The sequence below is a fragment of the Rattus norvegicus genome, chromosome 9, assembly GCF_021556685.1.
Source record: "Rattus norvegicus strain SHRSP/BbbUtx chromosome 9, alternate assembly SHRSP_T2T, whole genome shotgun sequence".
Lineage (NCBI taxonomy): Eukaryota > Metazoa > Chordata > Mammalia > Rodentia > Muridae > Rattus > Rattus norvegicus.
In genome coordinates this window covers 65629641-65651340 of record NC_141542.1, presented here as the reverse complement: position 1 = coordinate 65651340, position 21700 = coordinate 65629641, and the positions used below count along the sequence as shown (strand labels likewise).

Sequence of the window (21700 nt, the reverse complement as noted above, 5' to 3'; positions counted from 1 at the left end):
TGCAGCTATCTGACTCCTATATCACTTTTACAAAGGATATAAAGAAATCTTTTACGCAGATCTTGCCATTGTACAAGGGTAAATTCCTTGAATTTCAATTCTTTAGGAATGATGTTAATGGAAAAAGTTATGAAAGAAAGTTAGTCAAGAGCAAGAAGTGGTTGAATGTCTACCAGAAATCAAATGAGGTGTTTATGATAATATGTAGCACATACTGAAATACCAGTCTTAGGGAAATATATAAGACTGATTTCATATGTGGTTAATTCAGCTGTTTTTGATCATGATAAATAAATCCTGATAATAGCTCAAGAAATGCTCTATTAATATGGGAAAAACATAATTATGCTAGGATAAAATGAAGTATTTTGCCACTAGGAGAGTTTTTTACATCTGAATTTTTCAATTATAAAAGAAGACTCTAGCTTACTTTTATCTCAAAAGGATAAATATTTTATTTAATAATAAAAATGACAGATGATGTTTAAAAAAAAGAAAAAGAGAAATCAAACGAGGGCCACCAGTTTCCTTTCTGTGGTCTCTTGTTCTCAAATGACACAGTCTTCAAAGAAATCGAACCGATTAAGCTTAAGCTAGCTCTCCTCTTGTTGAACAACCAGCTGAAGGGTAGGTAGAGGAGGGTAATATCACATAGTGAAAAACACAGTGTTCAAAGGAAACAGCAAACCACCAGCCCAGCCACTGTGCTTTTCTTAATGGACTCCCTGCCTTGATATCTTTGCCTCTGATTTTTCTTAACAACCAGTGTCATGGTATCCTACCAAGTAATCAGGGCTCATTAGTCAATGAGAAGAACCTAGATCTGATAACACACTAATATGGTCCATACTACAGACCTGGTGTGCACCCAGGTCTTTTGCATCCCTACTAAGTCACATTTGAGAATGACTTATGGCAGTTAGGACCTTCCCTTTATTTTGATGACTACTTATGACCCGAAAGTTGAACTGAGTTATAAATGTATCATGTAGATACCTTGCTTTTACTTGAGATTATTGACTGTTGCCATACTCTGTCCATGCAACATACATGTTTCATAGACTTTCCACTCATGAAAAAGGCTACCAGGGGTATTTTCTGACATTGAAGAGAAAATGCAACTTTCCCTTTAATAAGAGTCTCATCCTTTTATAACGAGAATGTGTACACATAGTGCATGGCTGCCAGAGAAGAAGTTATGACATCCTAGTAGCATTCATACTAAAGAACTGAAGAAAAAGACCAGTTACAGGAGTGAAGAAGTTTTAAACATGCCTTGGCGGGACTCGATGCTTTTTAACTCAGGGATTATGAAACACAAATGAGAAGCCCACATTTGTTTAAACGTGTTCAGCAGCTTCCTGAAGTTATGCTAAAGACTATGCAGTTCTTATCCTGTACTTAACATTTGATAATTCCTCAGAAGGATGTGAAATTATAAAATTAAAAAACTCTGAGAGTTCAGTTCCGTTGTCAGGGGATTTATGAGGCAATGAGTGCTGTACTCAACACTGGAAAGAAAGAACAAAGGGATGAAAGGAAGATAGGAAGGAAGGAAGGAAGGAAGGAAGGAAGGAAGGAAGGAAGGGAGGGAAGAAGGAAGGAAGGAAGGAAGGAAGGAAGGAAGGAAGGAAAGAAGGGAAGAAGGAAGGAAGGAAGGAAAGAAGGAAGGAAGGAAGGAAAGAAGGAAGGGAGGAAGGAAGGAAGGAAGGAAAGAAGGGAAGAAGGGAAGAAGGAAGGAAGGAAGGAAAGAAGGGAAGAAGGAAGGAAAGAAGGAAGGAAGGAAAGAAGGGAAGAAGGAAGGAAGGAAAGAAGGGAAGAAGGAAGGAAGGAAAGAAGGGAAGAAGGAAGGAAGGAAGGAAAGAAGGAAGGAAGGAAGGAAAGAAGGGAAGAAGGAAGGAAGGGAAGAAGGAAGGAAAGAAGGGAAGAAGGAAGGAAGGAAGGAAAAAAGGGAAGAAGGAAGGAAAGAAGGGAAGAAGGAAGGAAGGAAAGAAGGAAGGAAGGAAGGAAAGAAGGGAAGAAGGAAGGAAGGAAAGAAGGAAGGAAGGAAGGAAAGAAGGGAAGAAGGAAGGAAGGAAGGGAAGAAGGGAAGAAGGAAGGAAGGAAGGGAAGAAGGGAAGAAGGAAGGAAGGAAGGGAAGAAGGGAAGAAGGAAGGAAGGAAGGGAAGAAGGGAAGAAGGAAGGAAGGAAGGGAAGAAGGAAGGAAGGAAGGGAAGAAGGAAGGAAGGAAGGAAAGAAGGAAGGAAGGAAGGAAAGAAGGGAAGAAGGGAAGAAGGAAAGAAGGGAAGAAGGAAGGAAGGAAAGAAGGAAGGAAGGAAGGAAAGAAGGAAAGAAGGGAAGAAGGAAGGAAGGAAGGAAGGAAATAAGGGAAGAAGGAAGGAAGGAAAGAAGGAAGGAAGGAAAGAAGGGAAGAAGGAAGGAAGGAAGGAAAGAAGGAAGGAAGAAAGGAAAGAAGGGAAGAAGGAAGGAAGGAAAGAAGGAAGGAAGGAAGAAAGGAAGGAAGGAAGGAAAGAAGGGAAGAAGGAAGGAAGGAAAGAAGGAAGGAAGGAAGGAAGGAAGAAAGGAAGGAAGGAAGGAAAGAAGGGAAGAAGGAAGGAAGGAAAGAAGGAAGGAAAGCTGGCAATTAAAGTCATATATGAAAATTTTTGAATTCATGAAAATTATCCGAGAGAGCTGTTCTGAAGAACGTTCTGCACCCTGGTTCCATTTTCAGATTCAGTTGGTCTGAATTCCCACAATCGGTCTGGGGATTTAAATGTTTAATAAGCACCCCAGGTGATTCTGAAAAAGGACACTTGCCTGTCACTGGTGCAATATGCTTGTGGAAAACTGAAGCCTGTTCAGAATCTAAACTAGCCAGGTCTAACTGAAGAGACACAGAACTTCTAAGTCAAATGAACCCACTCTCATCACCAAGTCATTGTGCTGCCCACAAGGATTTACTTCTGACCTGCTGCTTAGAGTAAGAAAAAAAGATGGGTCAACTGAAAGTTCATACAAGCAATGGCCACCTCAAGGAAGCTAACAGGTCAGCTTTAGCATGAGAACTCCTCAGCCTGGGTGTCTAGGGATCTTTAAAACACAGTGTAGAAAGGTCAGCCAAGGGATAGGAGGAGGAGTCCTAAATGCTGGTGAATGAAGCAGTAAAATATTTTGTTTAAATGAACAGTTACCACTTAAAATACATTCAATAGTGTCCCATAATAGCAAGTTGATTCCAATGCTACAAATTTGGTAGCTCGGAGGATGCTCTTATTGAACAATTTCCCTGAAGATCTGCAGTCTTGTTACCAATCCTGTGTGTCAGGCACAATTAAACCTTCACCAGTGAATACATTCTGTTATTCCACAGATACAAATACAGGTGCTTAACATGAAAATCGGAAAATGAAAACCCCACAGTTAGTTCAATTAACCTGCTTTACTCACAAACACCCTGAAAATGAGTTTTCAATGTCTGTGTAGATTTCAAAGATAGATGGCAGAGAATACAAAAACAAACAAACAAAAGGAAACTTGTTATAGTGAATTTCAATGTGAATCAACTAGCCAAGGTTGCTGGCCAATCGAAAGTGATGCTTGAACAAAAATAGAAAAGTAAAGACAAGCTTTGTATAAAGGTGATCGGACATGGGGGAGGGAACAGGAAGCTTAACCAAAAGGAACCAGAGTACTGGACTAAATGTGAAGCTTCTTTTGCACTAATTTATTTAAGAAGAAATATCAGAAAGAGAAGGGAATATTGAAGGGGTCGTATAGTCAGAAATTGCAGTTATAAGGGATTCAAAAAGATAACAAGAGCCCACAGGAGAGATCCCACTTTTGCTCCACTAACTGTCCAAACAGGAACCTGGCAGGAGCTCAAGGGCATAGGAACTGCGGAGCAACCTTGAACACAGTAATTCCAGTATTTATCTGTGCCCAGAGCTAAGGGTGTCCTACAGCCCTCCAGACCCAAATCACGCCCAGAGAGAGCTGGTCTACCAGGAGTGCTCTCACTCGTAAGCCTACAGGTGAGACACTACTTTCTTGCTCCAATAACTGTAAAAAGAGGGACCCGCCAAGAGCATGCAGGGCACATACACATTCTCATTCTCTCTCTCTCTCTCTCTCTCTCTCTCTCTCTCTCTCTCTCTCTCTCTCTCCCTCCCTCCCTCCCTCCCTCCCTCCCTCCCTCCCTCCCTCCCTCCTAGTGTGAAGTAACTAGCTTTCCCAGTGAGTTTCAAATCGTTTGTGTAAAGTGTTTCTCTTCAAGGAGCATAGTGCATTTTGAGTGTGCAGTGTGTGGCAGAAGTGGGGGAGTTCACAGGAGTCCCTGACAGTCGTTGGAAGTCATATCCACAGGGAGGAATACGCGCATCTAGAAGAATGGAAGTTTTACTCTTCTCTCTCCTTCCAAGCCAGTTAATAAAGCCGAAGCCTGGGGGGTTGGGGATTTAGCTCAGTGGTAGAGTGCTTGCCTAGGAAGCGCAAGGCCCTGGGTTCGGTCCCCAGCTCCGGAAAAAAAAAAAAAAAAAAAAAAAAGAACCCAAAAAAAAAAAAAAAGCCGAAGCCTGGTTTCATGCACAATCAATGAGGGTGAGTTATTCTGACAGAAATTTAACATCCTTCACTGATCATGCAGTGCTATACATAATAAATATTTTAAAGCAATACAGTGCTGGTAATTTATTAGGCAGCATAAAATAATGAACACAATACTGAGGTGTAGAGATGAAATTACTCAGATTGGTAAAATGACCTAGGGAGGATGGGTAGCCCCAAGGTTTCCTGTACATTACAAACATAAAGAACTTAGGTGCGAGGTGGAGTGGTACATTCTTATTTATTTTAGAGTTATTTTCCTTATATTTTTCCATTTTTCGACAAAGATTATTCTTTTCTTTCCAAGAGAATAATCGAAATGCTTTATCTTGTCATAAGTCTGGCATGGAGTTTATTTTTCTATTTCATCTCTATTATATTCCAAATCTAGAAATGTTCACATATCAAAGTTCATCTGTTGCTCATAAGGCTCATTGGAAAAATCACATTTAACAAAGAATTTACAAATGCTAAGATTATCAAGCTTATTCTGTGTAGAGTCAATTCTTGAACATTCTAGTAGGTCACATTCTAGTGGGACCTCATTCTGGATAACACATGCCTAGGTGGAAACTGGGAGAGTAGAGTGGCAGGTACTTGGAGCTTAGGGAGTGCTGTAAGATTCAGACAGGTCAGTGAATGTAGTGAGCAATACATTTATAGAAGAATACATTTCCAAATATTCTGAAGTGAATTATTTGAACACTTTCCCTGCCACATGGAGATTGGGTGAAACATTATAGTGACTTCATTGCTGGTTGATGAATCTCATGTAAAGGGGTAAGGCTGGATATTTGCAACACTGGAGAAAGCAGTTGATCAATGTAGCAGGAAGAGAAAGGCACAGCAGAGCTGGGGTAAGGAACACAGACTCGAGATCCTGGTAGTTGGAGCTCTGGCCTAGCTATGGCAAGCAGGTGAAAGCTGTATAAATCACCTAACCTCTTCATTTAAAAATTGATTATGCAAACAGATAACCCTGACAGGAAAAAGATCAGACCTAATGGCCCACAGGCATGTAAGAATCAGGCACATCTGTTGGAAGCTACTTCTAGAGAAGACCAGCTAAAACAACTAGCGTTGTCAGACTGAGCAACTACTAGATCCTTGGACTTCCCATTTACAGCTGCCCACTGTTGGGGAGCTAGACTACAGATTGAGGTGACAAATCAGATCCTCCCATGGCAGAGGGAAGAGGAATAATCTCTCAGGAAAAACCCTAAGATCTGCATATCTGCAACATCTTGTTTGCTGCACCAAGACCACACGTGAGACACTACTTTTGGTCCACTAACTGTCCTAAGAGAGACCCATGAAGAGCACACGGGACACAGGAAATGCAGAGCATTCTGGGACAGGACCCTTCTGGTCTCCATCTGCAACCAGAGCTATAGTTGTGCAAAGTCCTCTGAAACCAAAACCTGCCCAAAGAGACCTGATACTAGAGGACTGCTCCTACTCCTAAGATCACAAACTCACAGGTGCACAGGAGGGACAAGCTCTAGTCAGACACAGCAAGGCCAACTAACATCAGAGATAAGCAGATGGCAAGAGGTAAGAGCAAGAACCTAAGCATCAGAAACCAAGACTATTTGACATCATCAGAACCCAGTTCTCCCACCACATCAAGTACTAAATACCTCAACACACCGGAAAAGCAAGATTTGGATTTAAAATCACATCTCATGATGATGATGATAGAGGACTATAACAATGACATAAACAACTCCCTTAAAGAAATATAGGACAACACAGGTAAACAATTAGAGTTCTTTAAGAGGAAACACAAAAATTCCTAGGAAAATTATAGGAAAACACAACCAAACAGGTGAAGGAATTGAACAAAACCATCCAGGATTTAAAAATAGAAATAGAAGCAATAAAGAAATCACAAAAGGAGACAACCCTGGAGATAGAAAACCTAGACATAGAAAAAATAAAACTTAAACGTCCAATAAATATCTTCAACAAAATTATAGAAAGAAACTTCCCTAACCTAAAGAAAGAGATGCCTGTGAACATACAAGAAACCTAAGGAAATCCAAATAGATTGGACCAGAAAAGAAATTCCTCCCATCACATAATAGTCAAAACACCAGATGCAAAAAACAAAGAAAGAGTAGTAAAAGCAGTGAGAGAAAAAGTCAAGTAATATATAAAGAAAGACCTCTCAGAATTTCACCAGACTTCTCACCAGAAACTATGAAAATCAGAAGATCCTGGCTAGAAGTCACACAGACACTAATACAACAAAAATGTCAGCCCACGCTATTATACCCAGCAAAACTCTCAAATAACATAGTGAAAGAAAACAAGATATTCCATGACAAACCAAATGTATACACTATCTTTCCATAAATCAAGCCCTACAAAGGATAATAGATGGGAAACTCCAGCACAAGAAAGGTAATGACACCCTACAAAAAGCAAGAAGGTAATCTTCTTTCAACAAACCCAAAAGAAGATAGCCATAATATAGTTCTACCTCTAACAACAATAATAACAGGAAAAACAATCACTATTCCTTAATATCTCTTAAAATCAATGAACTTGATTCCCCAATAAAAAGACATAGACTAACAGACTGGATACATAAACAGGACACAGCATTTTGCTGTATACATGAAATACACCCTAGTGACAAAGACAGACAATACATCAACTAAAAGGCTGGGAAAAAATTTTCCAAGCAAATGTTCTGAATAAACAAACTGGAGTAGACATACTAATGTCAAATAAAACTAACTTTCAATGAAAAGATATCAAAAAAGATAAGGAAGGACACTTCATACTTATCAAAGGAAAAATCTATCAGGGTGAACTCTCAATTCTGAACATCTATGCTCAAAATGCAATGACACCCACACCCACATTAATAAAAGAAACTTTACAAAAGCTCAAGGCATATATTGCACCATCCACAATAATAGTGGGAGATTTCAACATTTCACTCTCATTCATGGACAGATCATGAAAACAGAAACTAAACAGAGAAGCAATGAAACTAAAAGAAGTTATGAACATATATATCTATAGAACATTTGATACTAAAAAACAAAAATAAATAAATACCTTCTTCTCAGCACCTCATGGTACCGTCTCTAAAAACAGATCTCAACAGATAAAAGAAGATTGAAGTAATACAATGCATAATAACAATAATAATAATAATAATAATAATAATTTTATCAGATCAACATGGACTAAAGCTGGTCTTCAATAATGACAAAAACAACAAAAAGCCCATATACACATGGAAGCTTAACAATGCTCTACTCAATAATAACTTGGACAAGGAAGAAATGAAGAAATTAAAGGCTTTTAGAATTCAATGAAAATGAAGGCACATTATACCCAAACTTATGAGACACAATAAAAGTAGTGCTATGCGGAAAATTCATAGCTCTGAGTGCCTCCAAAAAGAAAGTGGAGAGAACATACACTAACAGCTTGATAGCACACCTAAAAACTCTAGAACAAAAAGAAGTAAATACACCCAAGAAGAGTACATGGCAGGAAATGCACAAATTCAGAGCTGAAATCAACCAAGTAGAAACCAAAAGAACTATAACAAAAAAATCAACAAAGCCAGGAGCTGTTTTTTTTTTGTTTTTGTTTTTTGTTTTGTTTTGGTTTTTTTTTTTTTTTTGAGAAAATCAATGAGATAGATAGACCCTTAGCCAGACTGAGCAGAGGGCACAGAGACAGTATCCAAATAAAATAAAAGTGGAGACAAAACAACAGAAACTGAGGAAATTAAAAAAATTATTAGATCCTACTACAACAGCCTATAATCAATAAAACTGGAAATTATGGAGAAAATGGACAATTTTATGTACAGATACCAAGTACCAAAGCTAAACCATCTAAACAGTCCCATAACCCCTAAGGAAATAGAAGTCTCCAAACCCCAAAAGCCCAAGACCAGATGGGTTTAGTGTAGAATTTTATCACACCTTCAAAGAAGACCTAATACCAATACTCTTCAAATTATTTCACGAAATAGAAACAGAGGAATACTACTGAATTCATCCTTTGAAACCACAATTATGCTTATACGTACATCACACTATGGCCCTAAAATGAAAGAGAACTTCAGACCAATTTCCCTCATGAGTATCAATGCAAAAATACACAATAAAATATTTACCAATAGAATCCAAGAACACATCAAAATGATCATTCACCATCATCAATTAGGCTTCATCCCAGGGATGCAAGAATGGTTCCATATATGGAAATCAATCATCATAATCCACTATATAAACAAACTCAAAGGAGAAAAAACATATGATCATCTCATTAGATGCTTAGAAAGTATTTGACAAAATTCAGCACACCTTCATGATAAAAGTCTTAGAAAGATCAGAAATTCAAGGCCTATACTAAGCATAGTAAAAGCAATATACAGCAAACCAATAGCCAACATCAAACTAAATGGTGAGAAACTTTAAGCAAACCTGCTAAAAACAGGGAATAGACAAGGCTACCCATTATTTTCATATCTATTCCACATAGTACTTGAAGTCCTAGCCAGAGGAATTAGACAACAAAAAAAGAGGTCAAAGGATACAAATTGGAAAGGAAGAAGTCAAAATATCACTATTTGCAGAGGATATCATATTATACTTCAGTGACCCCAAATATAAACACACCCTAGAAAAAGGAAGAAAATAGTCTTCCTGCAACAAATCCAAAAGGAGAGAGTCACACAAACATAATTCCAACTCTAACAACAAAAATAACAGGAAACAACAATTACTGTTCCTTAATATCTCTTAACATCAATGGACTCAGTTTCCCAATAAAAAGACAAAGACTAGCATACAGGATTCGAAAAGAGGACACAGCATTTGCTGCATACAGCAAACATACCTCAGTGACAAACACAGAAACTACCACAGAGTAAAAGGCTGGGGAAAAAACGTTGCAAGTAAGTAGTCTGAAGAAACAAGCTGGAGTAGCCATTCTTATATCAAAAAAAAAATGACTTTCAGTCAAAATTTATCAAAAAACATAAGGCAGGACACTTCATATTCATCAAAGGAAAAATACACCAAGAAGAACTCTCAATCCTGAATATCTATGCTCCCAAGTGCAAGGGCATGTACATTCATAGAAGAAGTCTTACTAAAGCTCAAAGCACACATTGTACCACACACAATAATAGTGGGAGACTTCAAAACCCCACTTTCATCAATGGACAGATCATGGAAACAGAAACTAAGTAGAGACATAGACTAACAGAAGTTATGAACCAAATGGACTTAACAGATATTTATAGAACATTCCATCCTAAAACAAAAGGATATACCTTCTTCTCAGCACCTCATGGTACCTTCTCCAAAATTGATCATATGATCAATCACAAAACAGGCCTCAACAGATACAGGAAGATAGAAATAATCCCATGCATCCTATCAGATCACCACGGACTAAGGCTGGTCTTCAATAGCAACGATAATGACAGAATATCCACATATACATGGAAGCTGAACAAAGCTCTATGCAATAATAACTTGGTCAAAGAAGAAATGAAGAAATTAAAGGCTTTTAGAATTTAATGAAAATGAAGGCACATCGTACCCAAACTTATGGGACACAATGAAAGCAGTGCTAAGAGGAAAACTCACAGCTCTGAGTGCAAAAAGAAACTGGAGAGAGCAGCTTGACAGCACACCTAAAAGCTCTAGAACAAAAAGAAGCAAATACACCCAAGAGGAGTAGACAGCAGGAAATAATCAAACTCAGCTGAAATCAACCAAGTAGAAACAAAAAGAATTATACAAAGAATCAAGAAAACCAGGAGCTGGTTCTATGAGTAAATCAACAAGAAAGATAACCAGACTAACCAGAGGGCACATAGGGAATATCCAAATTAACAAAATCAGAAATGAAAAGGGAGACATAACAACTGAAACTGAGAAAATTAAAAAAAAAAATAAGATCCTACTAAAAAATACAAAGGCAGAAGCTCATAACCAATCACTGGACTGAGTATGGAGTCCCCAATGGAGGAGTTAGAGAAAGAACTGAAGGAGCTGAAGGGGTTTGCGACTCCATAAAAAGAACAACAATGTCAACCAACCAGACCCCCAGAGCTCCCAGAGACTAAACCACCAGTGAAAGAGTATACATGGAGGGACCCACGGCCCCAGTTGCAAATGTAGCAGAGGATGCCATTGTCAGCATCAATAGAAGGAGAAGCACTTGGTCCTGTGAAGGCTCATTTCCCCAGTGTAGGGGAAGACCAGGGTGGTGAGGTGGGAGTGGCTAGGTGGGAATTGGAGCATCATTATAGAAGCAGGGGGAGGGTAGATGGGAGAGAGGTGAGGGGGACAATATTTGAAATGTAAATACATAAAATATCCAATAAAATATTAATAAAGAAAAGATAACAATACACCAAATGAACATCTTTACTGGTCCAAGAATTCACATAAGAGAATCTTGTGGGCTTTCTGCTGTTCTGGCAAGCTTTTCCCAAGCTGTTTCTCTGACATACTGGGTTTACAGGATCCAGTGCTGGCTTTGAAGTTAAATTTATTTGATTCTACAAGGAAGAGCAAATGCAGCTCTCTAAGGATGGAGTGGCCCTCTGCAGTTGTCTCCGTACTTATCCACTGAAGCTAGGTCCCTAGGTGTAAGTGGCTCTTCCAGCAGGTGTTTCTCAGTTCTTTTTTAGTCTTCCTAGCTCATTTTATCACATTATGTCTTATTGAACATTCTTATTGGATCTAGCAGAATAGTGATTCCTAGGAGATGATATACTGATTACTATGTATCTCTTACAAACCCGTTACATGAAAAACACCCCATACCCCAGTGGTGGGTGGTATCATGTTTGGGAAGGGAACACTTACTGAAAAAAATCCTTTCTAACCAGAGCACAAGCATCTTACCACATTTGTCTCTGAATTATTTTTTTCCTCATCATCTCTGAGCTGTACCAATATAATGGCTATAAAAGTAAGAAAATAAAAAACAAACTTCAAGTTACCCGGAGCAGATACCAATCCCTGAAAGAAAAAGGAACAGAATCTTGTCCTGCTAAACTTTAGCAGAATGTTGTGCAATCTATTCAAATCAAGCATAAAAAAAGTAGATAAAACACTCAATGGAGCACCCCGATATTGCTGTCTGTAATTTAAATAAAAAACGAGGCAGGCAACAATACAAGTAGCAAAATAATATTTACTATCTATGAACAGCATCTAGTACAGACAAGCAATAAATAAGGATACTTAGGTCCAAAATATGAGGTGACAGAAGCTAATGAATGAAGAACTACAATATCCTCATAACCCAATCCATGAACTACAGATAAAATTTTCATATTACTTTCCCTGAGTGCCTATGTTTGTGCACATAAAATCTTATAAGGAGAACAGTCAAGTCAAGAGCTTTTACCAAAACCAAAGCAATTGCTAGTAAAATCGTTACCTCCCCCCCCATTTCTGCCCTCTTTTGGATATCCCCACCATACCCCAACACATGTGGCTTTTGAAACCTGTGGAAAAATAAACAAAAATATGAGCATTCAACCAGTGAAGAATTTTACACTTACTAAAGCCATGAACTGTGGGGACTTTCAAGTTAAAGTAACTTCACAAGCCTTATCTGTCATTCTTTAAGGAGTTCCTATTAAGTTTTAAATGCTTCAGAGATTAAAAGGGTATATTAATGTTATTAGAGATCTGAGATAAAATGCCATGCCTTGCAGCGTATCTTTGCATTTAATGAAAACATTTTCATCATGTTTCTAGTCTATTATGCCAGATCTTCATTTCAGAAGTTGTAAGATAATCTTATTTTAATTAGAAGAGATATAGCAAGTATATTAGAGTAATACAGTTAAGTATATTCATCAACTTCTTGTCAGTTAAAATGCCTCCTCCAGAGTTTTCTCTGCCAATGTGCTATCAGAGGTATGGGTACAATTAGTATAGAAATTCAAGATGACTTGTAGAAATACTTAAATGGCTAGATTATTGTTTTCTAAGGAGTCCCTATATCAACCCATGTAAGAGCTGCAGTGTCCTACATGGCATCAACTGCAAGGGACAACAGCAACTGGGCACTGGCAATGTGTCTAGTTTAGACTGTAATATTATTTCACTTGTGCTATCTGGGTTGAATAAAATGTTGAATTAAAGCTACTCTCATCAGTTGTTTTCCATTTTTTTAAATATAGCAACCAGGGTATTTTAAACTTGGTGTATAAGGTATGTGGCATTTCTATTAGACACAGAGTGATGTGGTGTCCTGTGTCATTTAAACAATATGTAAGATCAAGCTTTGATTATCTGTAGTGTATTAGCATTATACATAGATGATAAATCATAAGTTAGCTTCTTGTAAATTCCTCCCAAAATCCAATCCTCCCCACATTGATCCATCAGTTAAAGGAAAGAACAGGAAAACATTTGGAAACTGTAGCCCACAACACAGGTCTGTAGCTGTGGAAAAGAACTTCTCAGGGTCTCCCAAAAGAAGACATAGATCATGGGCTTTCCTTGAGCAAGTTTTGAGTAAAACCAAAAGTATTTTGTTAGAGAATCAATCTTTAAGTTCAAATACACTCATGATCTAGATATCCAAGAAGGAGAACTTTCCTCTCATGTATTTACAATCTTAAAAGAGAAAGAAATGATAGCTAAAATGTACATGTATAAATAAGAAAATGGTTTTTAAACAAGCATCCCTAGAAACTGCAATAGAACTTGTGAACCAGGAAAAGAGTGCAGCAATAAGAACAGGGAGGACGTAGTCAAAAAGCATAAATGCCAAGTCAGAAATGTAATGGGGCCACACAACAGTTTGAAAAGGTAAGATTTACCGTTGTCCACGAAAGGAAATGGAGAGCAGGACAGATTCAAACTGAAAACAACTGGCCCATGCAGAAATCAATAGAATTCCTCGTAAGAGACAGCAAAGCAGAAGACTCAGACACCTCTAAGCACATCAAAGCCAAAGAGCCAAGTGGAAATGCGAGGTCACCAGGGGCTGCAAAGGCTCTGCCGAGAGAGAAAAATGGGTGAACCATGCTTCAGTCTTCACTGAGGAAGATTTTAGGAAGACTCCCTTCCATCTATTTTTTTAAACAAACAGGTCAAATGTGTTAGAACAAACAGTAGTAAATATGGAATTTTCCTAGACCTGAAAAACTAAATGTAAATAAGTCTCCAGGACCAGGAGACATGCAACCAAGATTTCTGAAAGGTCCCCAAGGTGCAATAGAAAACTGTAAATGAAGTTTGTAACCTCCTATGAACTGCTCCTGAGAGCAGTCTGTCAGTGGGATTCAGGCTCAGGGTGTGGGATGAAATTTTCCTCAGTCAGACTTTTTTTTTTTTAGCTAAAACGTTACTTTTTAATTGTATGTAAGTTATTTTTAGTCTCACTATGTAACACAGACTAGCTCCAAATTCCTAGGGAGCCCAGGCTAGCTTTAAACCCTTCTGTAGCATCAGAATACTGAGTGCTAAGATTACAGTCATTCAACACTGTGGGTGGCTAAATTAATTTCATTTTTAATGATAGATAAAATAAAATGTGTACACGTCATGGGATTCCATGTGATGTAATACATATGTACATTATGTAGAATTCAAATTGGGTAAAATATATATATGTACCTTAGCATTTCTCTATATTAGAAACATGTAAAATCCTTTTTTCTTGTTTTTCTAAAATATACAGTATTTTATAATTATTATCATTATTTTTACTCTAGCTACTTTCCTGGGCAACATTACATCAAAATTTCACTTAATGGCCATTAGTCAATCTCTACCTCTTCTCCAACATGCCTACTCTCGTCCTCTAGTAACCACCATCTCACATTTGGCTTCTGTGAAGTTCACTTTTTTACATCCAGAAGTGAGTGATGTCATACAGTACTTGTCTTTTTGAATCTGGCTTGTTTCACCTAACATAATAATGCCAGTTTCTATTCATGTTGTTGCAAATGACAAGATTAGTCACAATAATAAATTGGGATATATGCCAGGGACATAAAGAAGAGTGGGTAAACATACACAAATTAGTAAACATGATACAAGGTATCAAGACAATGAAATATAATATATTATAATATATATGCACATATATGTGTACATATATATATTTATATTTATATCACATGATAGGTTCCAGAAATTCCAACATACCTTTGTGATAAGAACTTTGAATGAGTTAGATATAAAATGTGCATACTTTAACATAATAAAACCCTTTTACAAAGCAACAGTTAACAGAATAATGAATGAAGAAACCTAAAAAGCTTTCTATAATTTTGTTGAAGATATTTACTGGCCCCTTAAGTTGGGAATCTCCACTCTGTTCTATATCAAGGACACATGCTCCGTTATGTGCATAGTAGCCTTATTTATAATAGCCAGAAGCTGGAAAGAACCCAGATGTCCTTCAACAGAGGAATAAATACAGAAAATGTGGTACATTTACACAGTGGAGTACTACTCAGCTACTAAAAACAATGACTTCATGAAATTCATAGGCAAATGGATGGAACTAGAAAATATCCTGAGTGAGGTAGCCCAATCAAAAAAGAGCACAAATGGTATGCACTCATTAATAAGCAGATATTAGCCCAAAAGCTCGGAATACCCAAGATACAATTCACAAACCACATGAAGCTAGAAAAGAAGGAAGACCAAAGTATGGATGCTTCAGACCTTCTTAGAAGGGGAAACCAAAATATCCACAGGAGGAGATGTAAAGGCAAAGTATAGAGCAGAGAGGGAAAGAAAAGCCATCCAGCGACTGCCCCACCTAGGAGGTCCACTCCATATACAGCCACCAAACCCAGACAATATTGCTGATGCCAAGAAGTGTGTGCTAACAGGAGCCTGATATAGCTGTCTCGTGAGAGGCGCTGTTAGAGCATGACAAATACAGAGGTGGATGCTCGCAGCCAAACATTGAACTGAGAATGGAGTCCCCAGTGCAGGAGTTAGAGATAGGATTGAAGGAGTGAAGGGGTTTTCAACCCCATAAGAAGAACAATAATATCAACCAACCAGACACCCCAGTGCTCCCAGGGACTAAACAACCATCCCAAGAGAACACAGGGATGGACCTATGACTCCATCTGCATATATAGCAGAGGATGGCCTTGTTGGGCATCAATGGGAAGAGAAGCCCTTGGTCCTGTCAAGGCTTGAAGCCTCAGTGTAGGGGAATGTCAGGGCGGAGAGATGGGATGGAGTGGGTCAGGTCGGTGGGTGAGAGCACACCCTCATAGAAGCAGGGGGAGGAAGGATAGGATAGCAGGTTTCTGGAGGGGAAACCAGGAAAGGGGATAACATTTTAAATGTAAAGGTTTTTTTTTAAGTTTTGGACTATTTTTGAACAAATATTCACAAATGACATGGTGGGCAAGATTTTAATTAAAATACTCAAGAAGACATACTTAGAAAGAGTGACAGATTAACAAAAAAAGGTGACTTTTATAAGATGAGAACCCAGCAATTTATTATCCCTTTATTTTGGCTTTTATGTATTTGGACATTGTTGTAATATGAGTAAATATCAATCAAAGAAAGCATATAGAAATGTAAGAGCAATGAAACAAATACACCTTCACTAAGTCCCATCCACACGCACACACACAGCATGCATCCACTCGCACAAAAAGTAGTTTTTAGTTAGAAAGAGTTTTTCTCACAGAACGGGAGCAACCCAGTGAACTCAACGAAAGGTAAGTAAAAACTGTCTCTGACAAGGTGCTAATAATGCTGTCCCTGATGAGCCAGACTTACCTATAATCCTTTGAAAAAGGACCAAATGGAAAAAATCAAGTGTAGGTAGTTGAAACTTCCTTATTAACTGCCCAAGTTTACAGGGTGAAAATGCCCACAGCCCTTCCCAATCCTGTTCACATAGAAAGAACAATAACATGATCTTCAGTGTGTCCAGGGGTGAAACAATTACTAAATATGGAAAGAACATATAAGAAATGAAATATAAGAATATATATTAAGAATATATATATATATATAAGAAATGAAATCTTATCAATAACTTAGTTCTATAAAATGTTTTTAAATAATTACAACCCATGTTGACAACTGCTTTATTTCACTTATGTGGCTAAAGAGAAAGCCAGGGCTGATCCCACTGATATAGCTGTGGGGGGAAAAGTGCTCCAGACATGTGACATTTCCACATGATTTCAATGTAGCAAAATATTGTGGTTTTTTTGGCTGCCACAACTCAGGCAAGGTGGAGGCTAGACAATAGCACATACCATCATGGGTTGAGTATATTATCAAAAACAACTCAAACAAAAATTTAAAGTTTAAAAACATGAAGCTCGAGAGCTGTAATATAATAAATATTGAATAATAATTTATTGAATTAAAAGTGTTAAGGTGGCTGAATGGCTTCATTCACCATTTCCTAGAGCTAAGGACTGTTCCTTGAAACAGGAGAGCTTTTCTCCCCAACAAATACAATCAGTAAGATTTACTCCAAGTACTGGTGACCACTGACGGCTACTTCAAAAGCACATCCGGAGCCTGTGTTAACAACGTAAGAGCACAGAATAAAAATCGCTGCAGTATCTTTCTGTGCCATTTCTGGGTTAAGCAGTAGACTGCATGGAGAACCACATGAGTTTTATTGGATTAATTTTATCTTTAATGCATTGGTGCCACTCCTCTTCCTCCTTATAATTTAGCATTAACTGTAATGAGCCCAATCGCTCAGTTGCATAATTCAATATCACAAACTGTAGCCTGACAAACTGCGAGGCTGTTCACTAAGGCTTGTGTACAGAAACATTGCCCATCAAAAACCGCAGCCATTTGCATTATGATTTTTCTATATTATCTCCATGTAGAGTCTAATTCAGCAATGATTAGAAAATTAGCATTTGTAAATTGCTTTCCTTAGTTTTTCCTTAAAAGCTTTGGTAATTTCATGAGTGTTATTTGACTAAACCCTTTATTCATTCTGAAATATACATTATATCTCTATAAAAAAAATCATTATTTCAATGTGCTGAGGTATTTTTCTTCTAAACCCCAAGAAAGCTGAATGGCAGATAGATAAGTCATTTCATCAAATAACCAGGAAAGCTTACTTTATACACAAGGACACTCATCTAGAATTGAGTTTAGACGGCAGCAGGAATGCTGTCTATCAAGGTGTCTGCTTGCTTGGCCTCGCTGGAAACGACCACAGTGATCCCTGATTTCACGTCAGTTCATTCAACAGCCATGTCTTCGTGATTCGCCTGTGAATAGACAAAAAGGGTTTGTGTCCTTCAGTTTCACTTGCATCTTAGATACCTGCACTTTTTCTTCTTCAAATTTATAAACTATGAAGTCAAGAGTGAGATTAAAGTGAAGATTCTTTTTCCTGGAACAAATATGAATGTCAGTCTTCCGGTTCCACAGTACGTAAGGGAAATCTGCAGAGCAGAGCAGTCACTCACAGTATGGCCAACTTGCCACAGTGGGCCCGGGTGGTTCTGCTTCAAGCTCAATCTCTATGCTGTATGCTAGGTCTTTGGTAAATAGCAAAACACAAAACCTCGGGGTTACGACCTGTATTAACCCCTGTCTAAAACTGTTTCCATGCCTGGTGTTTTAAGAAGAAAATGATTCCATTAAAACACCTAATTAGCTACAATGTTAATAGAGGTGAATTCTGCTGAATGATTTTATCGAAGATTTTATTCTAATTTCTTTAATATAGATTAATTTATTTAAAACCAGGAAAAGCATCAAACATGTTTTAAATGTGCACCACAAATTCTCATTATTGTAACCTGGAAGGAAAATTTAAAGAAGACAATATCTCATTGGGGGGGGGGCTTTTCAAGTTTTGTATTTTATATAATGACTTCTTATTTTCTCTAAAACAGAAAGTGCAATTAATTTCTGTCTTCACAGAGTTTTTTAATTAGAATCCTTTATAAGAGAAGCTGACTACAGAGATTCATGGGGATCCAGCTTAATTTTTGATGAGGACACAGCATCTCTACCAACCACTTTTTCTGTCTGAGAGAAACAGACCTGGAGACATGCTCTTACCACACACGGAAAACCATTATTTCAGCATTCACGTGAATAGTGTGTTCTGAATAACTAAAGTGATGGACAGTTTTAAGTACAAAGCCACCAAGTTTCAAAAGAGAACTCTGAGAGTTCTCAGAACCCACATACAAAGATGGGTGTGCATGTATTTGGCTATACACATTCGCATCCCAGGGAGCCAAGTGGGATCTTCACCTCACCTCATTTATTTAAGGAATTGCAATCAGCCGGTCCCTAAATAGTAGATCCAAACTCAGCAGAAGGACCCAGGAATTACATCACACATTGTTTATGGCTGAGTGGGCTGGCAGAACGCTGGTATGTGCTGAGCACACAGCTATTTGTCACGAAGCCATCAATCAAATTCAGTTGATAATAGAAATCCCTAAATAAATGAATTACAGAAATCAATGAGTCTGCTATTCTTTCAGAGTTTAAAAATCACTGAAAACTTTACCATGAATCTAGGAGGCCATTAAGTGGGGGAGGGGCATCAATATTCCCTATTAGTTCCTCATCTCATTCAACCCTAACAGCTCTGACTAGCAGAGAGCCAAAGAGACCGGTAACAATCCGCAGATTCTGTAGGGTCATTACAAGAATGAAGTGGGGCAATATTCCTCAAAAATGATATTGGGGAAAGTATGCAACCTAATCACAAAATAAAGTGAAACTCCTTGGGACAGATCCAATCATGTATACAAGCGTGTCCCCTAACTGGTGGAAAAGAGAAAGCAGCCATCACCATGCAGTGTGAAAGCGTAATATTGCAAAAGATACATGCATCAAGGATTATTACGATTTGGGGGTTGCAAAGCTGAATGTCATTTGCCTATGATCACAGTTAGGAAGGGTAGATGATGATTAAACTTCAGACGCCAGAGGTAACAGAAACTCTCACCTTTGCCTCTAAGTTTCACTTCACCTTTGCCCTCAAAGCACTCTGAGTAAAGACTTCGTTATTCTGTCTTCTCATCTTCATCTTTTCTTTTTATGCTCCACTCCAAAATTATCTTTATCAGTGACTAAAACTTCTAGACGATGCTCAGTAGAATCTAAAGATATAAAAATAAGCATCAAATCAGTAAAGGACACTGAAGTTGGTTCAATTCATCTATAGATATGAGTGGATGGCAAATGTGCCAAAGAAGAATGTAGGCACCTAGGCAACAATAAGGCTTCCTTCAGTGTTAAAAACAGTGCTGCCTAATACCGTGCTGGCACTGTGAAAAGGCTGCTGATGAACTGCCTGCCACTGTATTAGGCATTGAAAATAAGAACAAATCACAAACAATGTCCCCTACCTGGTGGAAAAGAGAAAGCAGCCATCGCCACGCAGTGCAAAAGTGTGATATTGCAGAAGATACATGCATCAAGGGGTGACTATGACTTGGGGGGTTACAAAGCCAAGGGAACCTCATAGGAGATTATCGACCAGGTATTCATGGCTTAAATGCTTTTGGAGAACATAACCAAATTGAGCCAATCACTCCGCTAATGGCTGTAACACATACAAAGGTAGACTAGAGAGCAGCCTACTTACTATTTTGGAAACTGTAAACCATTTGTCATGGCTGTAATGGAAAAGGGCACTGCTGACATCACTACTCGTAATGTACAGTCTATCCATCTACCTGCAGTGTGAGGGCTCTTTGGTGATCTGTTGGGCTCCCCCTAAATTTGAAGTCTGGGCAGGAGTGAAAGGCCTAATTATATTCTTTTTTTTTTATTTTTTTTTTTATTAACTTGAGTATTTCTTATATACATTTCGAGCGTTATTCCCTTTCCCGGTTTCCGGGCAAACATCCCCCTCCCCCCTCCCCTTCCTTATGGGTGATCCCCTCCCAACCCTCCCCCCATTGCCGCCCTCCCCCCACCAGTCTAGTTCACTGGGGGTTCAGTCTTAGCAGGACCCAGGGCTTCCCCTTCCACTGGTGCTCTTACTAGGGTATTCATTGCTACCTATGGGGTCAGAGTCCAGGGTCAGTCCATGTATATTCTTTAGGTAGTGGCTTAGTCCCTGGAAGCTCTGGTTGCTTGGCATTGTTGTACATATGGGGTCTCGAGCCCCTTCAAGCTCTTCCAGTTCTTTCTCTGATTCCTTCAATAGGGGACCTATTCTCAGTTCAGTGGTTTGCTGCTGGCATTCGCCTCTATATTTGCTGTATTCTGGCTGTGTCTCTCAGGAGCGATCTACATCCGGCTCCTGTCGGTCTGCACTTCTTTGCTTCATCCATCTTGTCTAATTGGGTGGCTGTATATGTATGGGCCACATGTGGGGCAGGCTCTGAATGGGTGTTCCTTCAGTCTCTGTTTTAATCTTTGCCTCTCCCTTCCCTGCCAAGGGTATTCTTTTTCCTCATTTAAAGAAGGAGTGAAGCATTCACATTTTGATCATCCGTCTTGAGTTTCGTTTGTTCTAGGGATCTAGGGTAATTCAAGCATTTGGGCTAATAGCCACTTATCAATGAGTGCATACCATGTATGTCTTTCTGTGATTGGGTTAGCTCACTCAGGATGATATTTTCCAGTTCCAACCATTTGCCTACGAATTTCATAAACTCGTTGTTTTTGATAGCTGAGTAATATTCCATTGTGTAGATGTACCACATTTTCTGTATCCATTCCTCTGTTGAAGGGCATCTGGGTTCTTTCCAGCTTCTGGCTATTATAAATAAGGCTGCGATGAACATAGTGGAGCACGTGTCTCTTTTATATGTTGAGGCATCTTTTGGGTATATGCCCAAGAGAGGTATAGCTGGATCATCAGGCAGTTCAATGTCCAATTTTCTGAGGAACCTCCAGACTGATTTCCAGAATGGTTTTACCAGTCTGCAATCCCACCAACAATGGAGGAGTGTTCCTCTTTCTCCACATCCTCGCCAGCATCTGCTGTCACCTGAGTTTTTGATCTTAGCCAATCGCACTGGTGTGAGGTGAAATCTCAGGGTTGTTTTGATTTGCATTTCCCTTATGACTAAAGATGTTGAACATTTCTTTAGGTGTTTCTCAGCCATTCGGCATTCCTCAGCTGTGAATTCTTTGTTTAG

General features: G+C 38.6%; 1 long non-coding RNA gene across 1 annotated transcript in view; it reads right to left on the bottom strand.

Moving 5' to 3' along the window:
* LOC148003723 (uncharacterized) overlaps positions 1-19705 on the bottom strand; it is a 68177-nt gene extending 48472 nt beyond the window's left edge. Inside the window, exons 1-3 of the long non-coding RNA XR_015629550.1 lie at positions 19552-19705; positions 18851-19035; positions 17693-17845 (exon numbers count right to left, since the gene is read on the bottom strand). This is a non-coding gene — a long non-coding RNA (uncharacterized LOC148003723). The remainder of the gene's footprint in view (positions 1-17692; positions 17846-18850; positions 19036-19551) is intronic.
* Between the last annotated feature and the right edge of the window lie 1995 nt (positions 19706-21700).